This window comes from Chamaea fasciata, unplaced genomic scaffold (assembly GCF_029207755.1).
Source record: "Chamaea fasciata isolate MVZ Bird 193981 ecotype frontalis unplaced genomic scaffold, bChaFas1.0.hap1 SCAF_1, whole genome shotgun sequence".
NCBI lineage: Eukaryota > Metazoa > Chordata > Aves > Passeriformes > Sylviidae > Chamaea > Chamaea fasciata.
This window is the reverse complement of record NW_027094086.1, coordinates 9,476,090-9,492,253: the sequence shown is the minus strand read 5'-3', so window position 1 is coordinate 9,492,253 and position 16,164 is coordinate 9,476,090. Positions and strand designations below refer to the sequence as shown.

The 16,164-nt window shown below is 41.3% G+C and overlaps 1 protein-coding gene across 2 annotated transcripts in view; it reads right to left on the bottom strand.

Annotated features, from left to right (window-relative positions):
• ASAP1 (ArfGAP with SH3 domain, ankyrin repeat and PH domain 1) overlaps nt 1-12,324 on the bottom strand; it is a 144,844-nt gene extending 132,520 nt beyond the window's left edge. Inside the window, exon 1 of one of the 2 annotated variants that reach the window (XM_066175892.1) lies at nt 12,077-12,324. The gene's annotated coding sequence lies outside the window, so the exon portion shown is untranslated. The remainder of the gene's footprint in view (nt 1-12,076) is intronic. The other variant, XM_066175911.1, reaches the window with a different exon arrangement.
• Nucleotides 12,325-16,164: the final 3,840 nt, after the last annotated feature.

The following is a 16,164-nucleotide window of genomic DNA, read 5'->3' as shown; positions in this document are numbered from 1 at the left end:
CCTTTACAACTTAACCCAAACTCAGTCCATGTAAATGGGATTCTTTACCTCCGCTTTAGTGAGCTCTGACTCAACTTTTAGACTGTAAAAGTGGGATGTATCTGACAAAGTGTCTTTGCCTCGTCTGTTCACTCCAGACTCCTTTCATCGTGACTGATGATATGGTCAACACAGACAACTGCAAGTAGGTTGCATCTCACCTCATTTACAAAAGTAGAAGTTTAAAACAGAGATAATAAAGTAGATGTCTATAAAATCAGATGAATCACATGCTAAACTTCTTTTTTCATCCTACTGACTAAAAGAGAGAGTAGGGTGCTGATTCCAGAGGTGAACACCTACTCCGAAGATACTGCATGCCTAAGGGCACTGCAGCAGGGCCTTTTTATTTCTGCCTGCACTGTACCACAGGCAGGTATAAGACTGTACCTCTAATTCTACAGTCAGGAGTAGACATTAGGAGGAAGAAAACAAATTTAAAAAAATCCCAACCTTTCAAAGGAAAACGACACAAAAATGTTGCTGCATTGCCATGGATGCTGACATATTTTCCAGTGGCTATCTAATGGGAAGTTGTACTGATCTTTCAGAATTTGTTTGATAGAAGTTACACAAAACCCAACAATAAAATTATATGTTGTAATGTAAGTTTTATGTTTTTACCAAAATCTGAAAAATAACCTCTTTTTTTGTTTCATTGGTATCCATTTCCTGTTCATCTCATGTACCACTACTTGGGCTGCCTATCTTGGTAACATCATGAATTTATACCAAGCTAGAAGTAAGCAAATCATACAGTTTTCAAGAAGGTGGGAAAGCATTGAGAATTACTGCCTCCAGGCCTTAAAGGTAATTAAAAATGTGGAATAAATAACACGTTATATTCTCTAAACAGCTCCTGTTATTTAATAAAGTGCTTAATAAACAATTAATATATCAGTGCATTAATTAGTTAAACTGATTAATGAGTTCTTAATATCTCTGCAAGTGACAGTGAGATGAGTATTTTGAATACACTCAGATGAGGTTGACTTATATTATAGAAAGCAGAGACGTGCATGGTGGGTATCTGGAGGTTTCTTCTGCCCTTCTGCAGCTGTGCAGCTGTGCAGCTGTGCAGCTGATCTTCCTGCTCCATGAATACTTAGTTACTTACTGAAAGAGAGAAAGAAAGAGAGAAAGACAGAGAGAGAGAGAAAGAGAAAGAGAGAAAGAGAGAAAGAAAGAAAGAGAAAGAAAGAAAGAAAGAAAGAAAGAAAGAAAGAAAGAAAGAAAGAAAGAAAGAAAGAAAAAGAAAGAGAAAGAAAGAGAAAGAGAAAGAGAAAGAAAGAGAAAGAGAAAGAGAAAGAGAAAGAGAAAGAGAAAGAGAGAAAGAGAGAGAGAGAGAGAGAGAGAGAAAGAGAGAAAGAGAGAAAGAGAGAAAGAAAGAGAGAAAGAAAGAGAGAAAGAGAGAAAGAGAGAAAGAAAGAAAGAAAGAAGGAAAGAAAAAGGAAGATAACAGCTATTTCAAGGGCAATTATCTAGATGAGCTAGAGAAACCTGGGATGACTAAGTCCCCAGTCTCTGGAGAATTTGCTCTGAGCTCTTTGATGAATTTTAAAATGGTATTACATTCTAGATTTTAATAACATAGCCTTTCTCCTCTTCTTCTGGCTCTAGGCAACTGTTGTTAAGTCCATTTTTTACAAAAGCCTAAGAAGCACGTGTTAACAAAGCCAAGTCTCTAAGCCCAGCACTGCAGATCTGCTGGGCTGCAGAGAGCAGGCGAGAGGGAGGTGTGTGCATTACCTTCGGCATCGCGCCTGCTGAGGAGGGCCTTTTGATCTGTCCTGCTATGGGTCTGTTTCACTTTTAGTTCAGCAAGTTAATTGAAGGGGAAGGAGTTTTAAGTATCTCTAGCATGATCAGTGACAATTTATGCAGTGTTGGTTTCCTTCATCTGATCTATTAATGAACCGAGTCTAGATCTTGGCAAAACAAGAGACACCTCTGATTAGAAAAACCACCAGCACTAGTGGGAAATGTCGGTCCCCATCACTGGTTTACAGTTTTAAGTTGGTTACTTTGGTGAGCAGTTCTTGAAGTGTAAATGTTTTGCTGTTTGTGGTTGGAGTCACAAGCAAATCTGGCAGTGAAATACCAAGTCGAGGGTAGATTTGGAGGGCCTTAGACACATGGGAAATTGAAAAGCCTGAGTCAGAGCCCCTATGTGTCTTTAGCCAACATCTGAAGGGCTGGACACTTAAAACTGGGTTTGCAGGAGAAGACACAGTAATAAGGAGGCACCTAAACCACCTAACAGAGAACACGAGAGGTGCAGCTGGGTTTTGAGCAGAGCCTTAGGGAATTCAGGGGTGTCAGTCTTTGCAGCAGACCTGTAATCACGAATTTGCCCCTGTATATGGGAACTGAAGTCTCCTTATCTTGTAAAAATGCAATGCTCCTGCAATACTTGAGAAGTTTGTGGCATTGTGTAGTAGGAAGGTTCTGTGTTCATTCCCCTCCCCTGCCTGAGTGGGACCAGAATTTCCAGCCAATTCCTGTTCTCTCCCACAAGCCCCTAAGATCTGCAAGGCCTAGAAACTGTTAACAGTTGCAAAACAATCATGTTAAATCTTCCTCTGCGAAACACAAAACCAACACCATAGAGCCCTGTGAATATATCTCAGATTTTTTTCCAGGGAACATCTGATCCAATTTAATTCAGTAAGTCCCTTTCCAGCCATTAATCTCCAGCCAAATTTTGTTTTTCATTTTATTGAACATTATGATTTACTGCACAGCTCTCTGTTGATTGTTACGTAGAGAAGCAGTTGTTCAGATCCTTTCTCTTGATCTCCTGATCAGGAAAATACTGTGCAGATGTGAATAAAAGTAAGAATATTACTCCTGTAAGAGAACTCTTTCCCAATTAAACATACTGTCTGTGAGGGAAGTTATGATCTTGCAAATAGTTTCTGCTTCTAAGAAGGACTTAACAGCACAAATGAGGCCAACTTTCCTTACATTGGGTCTACTGTTTGCTGCAAAACAGTGCTGTAACTGACACAATTAATATTGCACAAATATCCTGGGAGAGCTTAAAAATGTAGAAATACCACATATATATCCTTCAGTACTTAAAAGAACATGATCTGCCCAGTGCATTCCAGAATGAACCTGCTTCCTTTCTGGGAAAAAAAAAAAATTATCTTGTTTGTTTCTGTCATGCACAAGAAAGGACAAAGCAGAAACATATTTTCTCGTGATAACTGCTGTCAAAACCAGAGGGTGTTGTCAGTGTTCATACAGATGTTGCCTGGTCACTGTGGTGTTCCTCCTCCCTTGCATTCTATCTGTGGAAACCAGAGCAAAGCCTGCTGCAGTTTGCTTCTGGAGTGGGGAGCTGGCTGGTACTGCTTAGTTCTGGTGTTCATGAGCACCACTCATCTCCTGCTAAACCTGGTAAACTCATACTTGCAAATGGCTGGAGGTGCTAAGGAGCAAAAGCGCAAACCTGTCCTTTCTGGGCATTCCCTTTTCTCTCCCATCTAAGTTCCCATTTTGAAGGGAGCCTAGTGTCTTTCCACAAGACTCAAATTGACTTGTCTTCAACAGCCTGGCCCACCTGATGATTTTTATTTAGAACAGGCCTTGAATGGTAAAAAATAAATGTTCTGCAGCTCAGTGCTGAGTTACACTGTCCTGCACTGGGACACTTGAGAGGAAGCTCTGAACTCCTGTCTAGCAAAACCCTTGCAAGACTAAAATAATCAACCTCACTTTCAAAAGGACATTGAGATAACCTAATCCAATCTATCTAATTTGTATGAGCTAAAGTTCTGAATTCTAGGCAACCATCTTTTGAAAATTCCTAATTAAGATTTTACCTTCAAAGGCCAGCTTTAGCAAACAGGGTCCTCTCAAAACATTGCCACTGTACTAGCAGCCAGCACTAGTGTGGAAGCAATACTGATGCCAGGATGTTATTATGTCCAGGAAACACTTCTTGCATTAACAGAGTGTTTTAATGGCTTGTGATATTACAAGGAAAGAGATTTTAATTCCTGGGACAAAAAACACCTGAAATGTTCTTGCTCCTAAAATCACATTGGCACACACAGGTTTGCATGAATATATTTATACAAAGAACCAAGAGGATTTGGGAACTCTGCAACCCCTTATGGGCAGCCTGGAGGGGTAAATGCTGTGGAAGCTTTTCTCTCAGGTTGCTGTGAGCACATCATTACACTCCTGTGGAAATTCTCTTTTGACCTCACAGTGGCTTTTCCCTTTGGGAGGTGGGCGTTAGAGGTTTCAAATAGTATTTTTTTTCCTCTAGCAATTTGCCAATTTTTACAAAATGTGTAGGTGCTCTTGAGACCTCTGTTCCTCCATTTATCTTGGTTGAAGGAGGGTCAAAGTCTTGGGGAGACACATGCACACACAATGCAATTGCCTCAGTCTCCCTTGTAGACAGGCTACAGATACTGCAGAGTTCTCAGTGTCACATTATTTAAACCCTATTTAAATAATATGAATTCCTATGATATAAGTTACTTGTTTTTCTTCTTTTTCTCAGGATGTAGATCACCACATGGATGAGGTTCCCTTAAATGGTAAGGTGTCTCTCAGCACCAACACCATGGAAAAGTATTGCCTAAGATTCCTTGTTTTCCTTAGGGTCAGGCTAAACCTGGTCTTACTGGTTAGGGTCATGTTCCTTCCTGTGTCTTGTCTGTCTAATGGTCTAAATCTATGGTAGAGGTTTACTTGTAAGTCTAACCCTCTTGCTCAAGCTGTAGCTACTGAAGACTGCTGCTTAGGACACAGCTGATGTGACTCACAGGACGTATGCCTATTGCAGATCCTAGACTTGAGAAGGAGATACATGTGTCAGCCACTTGTGCTGTTTGGGAAACCAAAGTGTCTTAAAATGGGCAGAAGTAGTGTTAGAAATGATCCTTGAGGAAAGGATGTTTCTCACTGAAGAGGAACCTTACAGCCAGGCTGTCCTTTGTGCTTGAAGGCAATGGAGGGGATGAAACATAGGAGTTTATGAAATACCCTGTGCAGACATGTATATACCACCCTGTAGAGGAAACAGCCTAATTACTGCTCTGAGCTTCCAAGGAACTCTGAGAAGAAAAGCATAAATCTCAACCATCAAGAGACTCCTGTAATTCAGACCAGGTGTCAGGTAGGCTCTTGTATGGCTCCAGCACAACATGACTTACAATCACCTTTTTATCCTTGTTCTTCTGCTACTGATGCACTTTAAGTCTGATATTCTCAGTAGTAAGGAAATTTGTTTCCACTAAGTCAAATCCCATTTGTCTACGTAGTGAGAATAAATACCAGCTGTAGATCATCTTGGATACTAGATTTTTAACCCTATCCTGGTCAATACAGAAATATTTACCGCAGCTTCAAAAGCACAGAAAATAAAAATGACAAAGTTTAAAATGACCTGTGAGATCTGGGATTATGGCTAAGACCTATCTTACCATTGATTAAATCTGGAATCAGATTCATTTAGGACACATGCAAAATCAGGATTATACCCTGCTGGTTGATAATAATTTAAAAGCTCTATACTTCATGTAGAACTATGGTACCCGTTAGTTTTAAATACCTTAATTATTTTAAAATATCTTCAGAAATTATTCTACTGAGGTAGAGATCCTCTTTGTTCATGAATATAGATAACTACTGAACTGTAGGAATTTCTGATCCTGACAAGCTTTGCTAAGTACTCAGCTACTAATTATGAACAGGAATAAAAGGACACCTGCTGAAATAATTATTAAAGGATGTGTGACTACAACCTGTCTCTTATCAGATGGATGGAGCCAGTATCCTACATCAGCAGAGAATGCAGTCTTACACATTTTATGACAAATATGTTATGTAAATAATTACATCAGTGTGCATAATAATTTGTGTGAATACTAAACTGCTTGGATTTTAATGCAGAAGGAAAGTAGCAATATAGTTCCATGCTAAATTAAATAAATAAATCACTAGAGATACACAGTGCTGGCATAGATCTTATTTACTCACGAATCTGGAATATTTCCACAAAATTCAATGTGTAGCACTACCATAAATCAGGTAGGAAACTAGGATTTTACCCTCACTGTTAGTAACAATTAAAAAACTGTAAATTCAGGACAAAATTCCTCTCATGACTTTGCCTACCTATTTTTGTCTAGCAATATCTTGTACCCGTAAGAGCCTTTTTTAAATGGATGCCTAAAATGTGTACTGCTTTAAGTAGGAAAAAGCCTACAAAGCGTATTGCAAATATCTGCAGGACAAGAGCATCCTAAGCATGAGCTCTGAAAGCTCAGAAAATCCTCCAGATGAGATCCTGGGGCCATTACCTGTGGAAATACCGCTACATGTCCTCCCTGTTCAACTCCTGCACCCTCCATGTGTCAGTCACTGCTGCAGACAAGATCCTGAAGTGTTGGCTCGGATAGTTTTATGTTCCTTTGTAGAATCATAGCACTGTGCTAAGGGCTGGTGTTAGGCTGAATCCAGATACTATAAGGCTTGTCCTAGTGCCTGAAATGTCCTGCTGCCTCTCTGGCTGGCAGGTCTGACCAGGACAAAATTGCCCTCTTTGCACTTGGCCAACTGCTATAAAAAGGACATGAAGCTGTGCCAGGCTTGGCAGGAGACATCTCCCTCTCCTTGCCCCAGTAGTTCTGAGGAGCACATCAACCGTGTGCTCTAAATTTCCCACTTACACACTCCCTTCTGGCTGCTGCAGAGATGAACAAAAGAGAAGTGGGAGCCAGTCATGCTGCTCCTGCTGCTGGTCTGGGTAGTGCCATGCAGTGACTTGCCCATGGTCACATCATAATTCAGAGACAGAAGGTAGCAATTCAAGGGCTGTAGTTCAGCCCCTAACTAAGAGATGATTTATTTTCTCCCCAGACTGGAGAACAGATATGGAGGAATGTTTGGGGTTGCAGGTCCTCACAGGATCAGGGGGCACAGCTTAATTTCTAATTGGAATCCAATCCCATCCCTGGGCCACCAGGCTACGGCTTCTGTCACTGTAGCCCCGAGAGAAGACTTGGCAAGGCCTTATTTACCCTTTCTCCAAATGAGTTTAACTTTTCAACCTTAAGGCTACACTCCAAAAGCCATTTGCTTTCCTAGATCAGGGGCCATTCTGGCAATTGTACAGAGACAGTATTTTTACCTGCTGAATTACAAGTAAGGCTTGTAGTTGGATGAATAAGACTAATTGCACTTGTTATTTTTCACAGTGAACACTCAGGAGCATGTATATGTGTAGCCAAGGAGAGGCTCTCCTAATGATGGACTGAGGATGCACTGGATCAGATGGCAATTAAAAGCCCATGGCCTTAGGGAGTCACAAACTACTTGCAGAATGTCTCACAGACTTCTTCTCCCATGGGAAAACATTGCAATCTTCAGTTTTATTGGCATCTTTAAGCCCCAGACTCTTTAAGACTGGATGTTAGCATAGCCTCATGACTCTGGGATAACAATTGCTGGGGCACCATGCAGGTGTTGGGATCTTTACCCCTGCGAACTCACCTCATTTCTCCAGTCTTTCGTCTTTGTACAACAAACTCAGGTTTGAGGGATGGAAGAACTCTAATGAGGCATTTTACCACCCCAAACAGGGTCAATCCTTGCCATGCCCTGCAAAGCCTGGCTCTCGAGTCCCACATTATCTGCCCCACCCCTTCCTCCAGGGATCATGCACGAGTCTCAAGCACTCTCAGCTTCACAGCGAAGTTTCTCCAATTTCTTTGTTATTTTTTCTCTGTCTTTATTTATGAAAGTGGTGTGCCAAAACAGTGTTCCCCTCATTGCCATCCCTTTTCTACCTGTTTTGTTTCCCATCGGGTGTTTTGCTCTGACACACCAAGTAAAGACACAAAACATGAGGTGGGAACATCTAGCCCTGGCTGTAGAGCATAAGAGAAGTTCCAAGATATAAAATCAGCTTTTCCCCCCTCTTCATGAGACCTTGCTGCGGGATGTTCAGAGCTTCCTGCCGCAGCCCCCAGGGTGGCCAGCAGCCCCCAGCCGAGACTTCGAGACTTCGCTCTCTCCAACACAATTACAGTCTGCAAATGTTTAAAGGCAGTTTCTTTTGAGTGAGCCACATGCTTCAAATTGTTATGTGGTTAACCACTGAGAACAAACCCCCACACAAATACCTAAGGATCAACTTGCTCAAGCCAGGGTGGTAGCACTGGGGGCAGCAGAGGAGTGGGGAGACTTCCTCATTTTGCTTTTGATGAGAAGAAAATAGAGTTATCTTCTGACTTTCCTAAAGTGCCAGCAGCCACCGTGTCACAGTACGTGCTGGCTGATGCCATTTGCACGTTTGTTTGCTGATGAAAGGAGCCTTGTTCAGCAGCCGTGGCCATGCACACCAAGGGCCACATCCTCCGCGGGTGTTAATCAGCTCCTCTGGTGAATAGGAACTGGAAATGCAACCCCCTCTCCCCGAGTGATGTGCAAGTGCCAAGCTGGGGGAAGACTTCTGCACTTTGACAGTGTCCTATCCCATGTCCCTTAACTCTTATGAAAGCTGAATACTTTTCTGCTGACTCACAGAGACAGATGGATTTTGTTAACTCCAGTCAAGATAGAGGAAGATCCACTAAAAGCATCACTTGGCAGAACTTAACCCAGCTTTGGAGTTCAGGGGGGGACTGAGCAAGGATCGCCTCTCACCCTACTCTGCATGGATGGAGCTTGGCTCCTGGGTGTCACATGGGAGGAGTGATGTGTGGTCTAGGCTGAGGCCTGCTGCTAATCAGTGTCTGAAATAATGACTGAGGCTGTCATTCCATCCCTCTCTTTGTGCCCTCTCTGGAGCTCTGCAGCTCCCTAAAGCCCAAGAAAGAGACTTGGAGCCAACAGCAATAGAAAAAAAAACACCCCAAAGCAAGCACAGAACTCAAATCCCCTTGGTAATTCCATTGCATCTGCTTAAAACTTCTTAAGTTATAGAGGATTTTAGTGAAGTAAATTAACTTCCCTTTGCTTGTGTTTCCTTGTATTTTTGAGGACTATGAAACTGCTGAGGAGCAAATTGTCTTACAAACTCCTGGAGAGAGTTTCCAATCATGACTGGCAGAGCTGTTCATGTAGTGTTCCTAAGAGTGGACCCAAATGGAGATAGAGATAATTATTTTGCCATGGACCGACTTTAAGATCCATCTTACCTTCATTTTCACATCTAAAATTGCAGATTAAGGGCTCACAGCATGGCTAGGATAGTCTTGAGGGGGAAGGTGCAATCCAAACATGATCTGCTTTCTCAAGTGTGAAACAAAGCTGAATTCTCTGCTTTTTGAGGAAAACTGGATGAAAAGGAAGGGTTAAAATTTTTTGGATGTGAGGGACATTTTCAGTGAAAGTAGTTTAGTTCCTCTGGTCTATTTATCATCTGAGCAGTGAAACATCACTCTGCTTATGAAGTTAGCTCTGCAGGACTCTATACCTGTCAAAATTGTTTATCCATACTTGCCAACAACAGCAAGAAAGGCAGGAGGACTGGCAGTCATGATGGTGAGTGAGTTGGACACATGGAGTGAGGGCGCATGAGTTGAACCTCCTCACTGATGCAGAAAAAGAAAATGAGTGAGGGAAAGAACATTAAAGCATGAAGTGTCTAATCTTAGAGAGTTTAATGGTGCGGTTTGTTTCAAAAAAAAGGAAGAATTTGCAGAATTCCTTCATGGGCAACTGAGTGGGTAGGTCCTGGTGGCCGGTTAGTCCTCATGCTGCTGAAGGCTCAGGAATAAATGCCAGCAGAAGCAGCTACTGGGGGACATTGGCACATTGACATTATTGACCGTGGGATTGGGAATATTGCACTTAGACAATTGAAAATTAATGTGATAATCACTTATTAAGGAATTATCAAGGAACTACTGAGTGCTTAGTATTGTTATATGAAAATATATAAAAAATTCTCAATCTAAATCAAACAGAGCCTTAATCCTATGTGAGGCCTATTAGGAAAAAAAAAAAAAAAAAAAAAAAAAGAGAGGGGTGCGGGCAGAGAATTCAGGTTTATAAAAAGAAACCCGTACACAATGAGCTGAAGGTTGTGCTTCTGCACTTCCTGCTCTGGGTGTGAGCAGAAGAGGAAATTCCAAAATACCACCAGAAAAACTATTCCCACAGCATTCCCAACCTGGCTGAAACCGGAAAAGTCCCAACAGCCCTGCAAAGAGGGGGCAAAAATTCCACAACTGACCCAGTCTCAAGGATCTTGCTCGTAGGAAGGCCAACAAAATTGCCAAAGCTAGAAGATTTGGGTAGACCTGGATGAATCTTTATATTTCTCCCGACTCCTCATCTGTATTCTCTGCAGTTCACGGATCATTGATGACATTTGACTCTTCTGCCAGCTTTGACAGGAGCACATTTCTGCTACAGCCAGTTTGATCACATCCATGACCACAGACCATCAAATTGCATGGTAACTGCAAGGCAGGGCACCACGGTCCAGTCTAACTCAGGTGAGGGGTTCCTTGGCCCCCCTTTCATTTTTTGACAGTCAGCCCACTAGAATGAGAGAACATCCTATATACACAGCAAGAACTGACCTTTCAATGCATAAAATGCCATCAGTTTCAGTGTTGCCCCATGTCAATAATTAAAACTGATTTCCTGGAGGTTTCCAGGCAGACAAGACATTAGTTTGGTCTGGCTCCCCCAGAAAACATTCCACTTTTAGCAAAGGAAACCTTGAAGATGAGCAGCAGGATCATGTTCAAAGGGTTGTACAGATAGCTGGCACACCAGGCAACTAGTTTAAAACCCCAAATCTGAAGGCTTTGCAAAGAACTTGGAAAATGGCTCTTTTCCTTTATTGGTATAAAAAGGAAAGTATTCTGTCCTACTAACCCTCTCAAAATTTAAATATCAAAGTATCTTCTTTGACATGAGGTGCTGTACCCTAGAATTCAGGACTTGTTCAGTAGTCTAAGAAAAACAGTAAAATTACTATAAAAAGTAAAATTACTATAAAAAGCTGGTTTTCCTATAGATGTTTCCCTATATCTAAGAAATTCCTGAAACAAGTTTTTCCCCTACAATTAGAGAATCAAATCCCTGGACTGGCTCCAATGACCAGCTTAGGAATGTTCAGCACAACCACAGCCTCCAGCCATGGGACAGAACAAAAGTTGCAACAGTGATGATGCTTTATCTTCCACAACTTACTCCAGCAACACTTCCATGGATGCCAATAATGAAATCTGTTTCAGAGGCCTGAAAGGAAGATTTTTTTTCTTTTCAAATTCTGAGTCACTGATTTTGAGACTGATCAACTCATTGCACTAGTGACTGTGGTTTAGCTAAAACCACCTATGGCTGATAATGTCATCATGAACTCTCACATCCAAAAACAAAGCTAAAACCTTAGCTAAGCCCCATGTCTGAATGCAGCTTTCCAGTTCATTCAGAGCAGCGTAGCACTCAGCATTTTCCCTCCAACAACAGAAAGCCCCTTTCTGGCCTCCCGGAACTGCTGCATGGAATACACTGTCATTCCTACTGCAAACTTATTTAAGAGACAATAGGGCAAATAGTTGGCACACAGATTCTTCTTAAAACTCAAATCTAGAATCACAATAAGATGTAAAAGGCCAAGGAAACACGCAAAGACAATCAGAAAATGCTCAGTTTTCTTTTAAAATTAGTTTTTGCTGAGAGTGAGACATTACAATTTACAATGTGGGCCCCATTCTGGAAGTCCTTTCTTACATGAGCTCTTTTTAAAGTCACTGAGGTTTACATGTGTAGAAGTTTCTTACATGAGAAAAGACTCACAGAATCTGGCCTTACACATTTTGCTACGAAGTTTACCCAGACATTATCTGGGCTGTGGGGCAGCGTGTGCATTTTCAGGAACGAAAAATGGAATTCAGTTGTTTTTTTTGGAAAAAGTTCTGACTTCAGCTTCACCCATCTGCTTTTCGCAGTTTGCTCCGCAGCCACATTGAATGGAGGGGCTCAGCCTTTGTCCCTGTCTGAGCTGCTCGTTTCCAGCCACGCTCAGCCCCGACGCGCCGTAACTCACCAGGACGTGTGCAGTCTGAATTCCCATTCCAGATTTGGTCCTCAAGCCTAAGGCCATTATTCCATCTCAGACTAAAACATATTCTCCCATGGGCAGCTGAAAAAGAACATGTTTCTTCAGGTTTTCTTGCCACAAAATGATTAAATGAAATAAAATAATAAAAATAATAAAAAGGAAATCCAATGTACGGCAATCCTCAGAGTTTTGTAGTCTGAGAGTGTTGATCAGCATCCATAAATGTCCTGACCGGTGAGGAGACACAGGCACTACAACTGGAAAGAGAGCAGGAAGGAAAACCTACCATGTGAGCAAAGTTAAAAAAAAGAGGGGGGTGGGGTGGGGGGAAGAGAGAGAGAGAAAAAGGTCTGCTCAGTGGACAGCACTTGGGCTGATAGCAGGGATTTCAGGAAATCCAAACACTCAGACAGGAAATCTGAACACTGGATAAACATGCCATAATCTCCACAGATACAGTTAACGTGCAGCGTCCCTGTTAACCCATTGCCTGCCCATGGCTGAGCCTGAAATCAGATCTGCGATGTGAGACGCCTGGAAACACAAGCTGCCTGGAGGGCTCCACAGCCTGAGTGCTCAGAAGTCTGAGCAGCAGCCCTGCATTCAGCCCTGCCCTTGCCTTTTTTAACTCCATTGATTTCTACATAGTGCTGCTTTAGTGAAAAAATGCCTAATTTTCCTCCTCAGAGAAGGAGATGCACCCTGGGCCCTGTAGTAACCTGCCAAACTCCTGTGTGCCACTGACTATGGATACCTGGTAGTCCCGAGATAGTTTTACCTGGTTCTTTTTCCACTTCTCTTTTGCTGTAACACAAGATTTGTATGGCTGTCTGTGGGATATTTTCCAAATATTGTGGGAAATTTGATGGTTTACTCCATGTTGGTACAGTGGAGATCCCCTGCTTCCTCCTTTAGAAATTGTAGGGACAGGCTACTTAAAGCAACAGGAGAGTTTGGAGACTCCCTTTATGCTATTTTGTCAAGGAATCTAGTTCCCCGGCAGAGGGGCTGGAACTAGATAACTTCTAAGGACCCTTCCAACCTAAACTATCCTATGATTCTATGAATTGAGGAACAGACTCTGCAGTCCCTAGCAAAATTGAGATGAAGCCTATTTGGCTGGTTATTTTCAAAATATACACTTTGCTCTTTGTGTCTCATGGTTCACCCGTCACCATAAAAATACCACTTTTAGGCTTCTTAATTTATTTCTTTTATATGATCTACCTTGGTTACGCTATTAATGTGAAGCTTTTTAGCCAGTTAAAAAAGCAAGGAGAAACAATAATATTGCATAGAGCTGACCCCTTGCTCCCATAGATGTAATTAATAAAGTGAAGTTTACATGAGAGTTGCCAAATTTAAATTCATAGTATTACAAGCACACACACACACACACAGAGACAGAGTTAAGCCCCTGCATGTTTGCAGATTGGGGATTTCACCGTTTCTTCTGGAGGAGGAGAATTGCAGGCTTCTCTGCTTTTTAGAGATTTTGAGCTCCTAAGGCAGGGGCCCACTTCCAAAAGTGCTTCCTGTCTCCGAAAATTGACTTTTTGGGACAGTCCTGCCTATAGCATGTTAGAAAGAAAACATCATGTTTTTAGATTTTCTGATTCTCCTAAGACTTCGTAGAAATAATAATAATAATAAAAAAATATAAGAATTAGTACCTTGAATTTCACTTGCTGGTGGAAGTAATTAGACACAGAGGTAAAATCCACTGACTGATGCCCTTGCTTAAGGCATTGGCAATTATCTCATCTGAAATGGCCCTAATGTGAGTCCCACATGCAATATTAACCTGTATCATTATATTAAGTTTCCTGCTAGGAAAAAAAATAGGAGCACTATAGGAAAAGGCTTCCTTCAGCACCTTCCACTACTTGCAGTATGTTTCTGCTTATTATTTCAAAGACAGAAGCTCTGCCAAACCAGCATTGGTTACAGCATTCCCTGGACGTGGCCAGGCTTGGACATCATGCCTGGATTATGGAGTTAGGTTGTGTTGGCAGCAGGGAGCCTGGCAGCAGATCTGGGATGGAAAATCGGGCTTTGGGGGCATCTCTTCATCAGGACTCTCATCTGGTCTCCAACCTAATTCTGACTCAGAAAATATCTTTCAAGTTGGGTCTTCATGTTCCCAGTCATTCTCCTACTACTTTATGGAAAGCATGAGGGGTGATGGAGGTCAGTCCCTGTGAATGTGGTTGGAGCACTGGTGGCTGCATCTGTGCAAAGAGCTGGTAGAACAAGTACCTGAATTTAGAGGCATGAAGTCATCTGCTTTGCCTAGCACATGCTGCATGAAACAAGGACCAAATGGTTGCTTGATGATGTCAGGAGGGAAGTGGTGGAAAAACAGGGAAAAATTAAAACATGTCGGGGTTGAACATTCTTTTTTTCTTTTTTTCTTGTTCCATGTGCTTTTCCAGTGAGCTGTTTCAGTTATTCACTTTTTTCCATAGAAGTTCTTCTGTTGTCACAGTATTTTTCACCTTTACTTTTCTTGTATTTTCCCCTTAGTGCCACTCTTTCCATTAGCAAAAGGAAAGCAAAAAATAGAGAAAAGGTATAAAGTGAAGCCTTTCAGTATAACTGGAAAGAAATTTTTTTAAAAAAGAGAGAAAGTAGGCATAATACTTTGAAATATGCATTTTGACCAAAAAAAAAAAAAAAAAAGCCTTTTTAGACTGAGAGACTTTTCATTTGAAAACGTTCAAGCAGCTCTAGAAAAAAAAGGAGCTGGGGGAAGTGGGATATAATTTATTACCACTAACATCTGCTGTAAATCAGTTAGAGGTAGGCAAACATTCCCTACCAGGGCAGAGTTAGGTCAAGGTGAGAGGGGATAAAGCAATAATTAAAAAGACTTGTGTCCTCCAGCTACCTTCAATAGGCTGTAAGCAGAAGAGCAAGTGCTTGCCGCAGAACTGGGTTTCTGTCTAGATAAATTTCAAAAGGGTGTGGGGGGGAATCATTTATATTCAGTGGAAAACTATCAGTTTATAACATATCTCCAACAATTTCCAGAAAGAACCACAAAAAAAAAACCCCAAAAACCAACCAACCAAACAAAAAAACAACCCCACTTTTCTGGTTTTTTTTCATTAAAAAATAAGTAGAAAAAAAGGTTGTGCTTATTATGAAAGGTTAAATTTTATGAGACATTTGTGTTGAAAAATTCTACAAAAAGATGTTATTGTCTGTCTTGGGAAAAAGAGAGAACAGGGACAGCATGGTAGGCAAAATAATGAAGCTGACAATAATAAACTTTACAGAAACATTCCAGCAGAAATGGGATAGAAAGAAATTTTCAAACTCAGGAAAGCAGAGTTATCAAAGCTAAAGAGTGGGTAAAGATCCCTGGGAGGGCACAGCAGCTGCAAAAAGTCCCCCATCAGCTAGGAAAAAAAAGTCCAGTGGCCTTACAAAGTACAGATATGAAGATGTTTGCTTTTAAATTGGGAGAAACCCTCGACCACATCCACCCTTGATGTACCTTTGGCAGCTGAGCTTTCTGATCACTTGCTCTATATCCCCAGGATGTAGTTTTGTGTATTCCTAGAGCTGATAACAAAATTGTCACTTTTTCCACAGAGAGCACTATGGCTACTGAATTAAGACAAGTCACTTCATTAAAGATTAAAAGGGTTTAGATATGCATGTGAAAGATAAAGCACATGAAATCATTATTGAGGTCATGAGCAAAATGCTCAAGAAAGTTATCGTCAACCTATGAGGCCCCAAGCTCTGTTACTTTTCATGTTTCAATTACAAGCCCTATCATTATAATAGTTAAGAAATTTTTTTTCCTTATAGATTTGAAAGAAAGATCAGTTCTTTACTGCCCTACTTATTGGATTTGGAGAAGATTTCAACAGAATAATTAAAAAATTTGGAAAAAGAAATTGCAAGTCCCAGTTTTGTCATTCTCCACCCTTCAGTCACCTGGAGGCTTTACATCCTTGAAGAAAATGACTGAATATAGTCACATGAAACTAATGTACTTTTCCTTTAGAGCATGACCAGCCCTGTGTCTCAGCCATCCCAGACCTCTCTCCCTCTAGCTA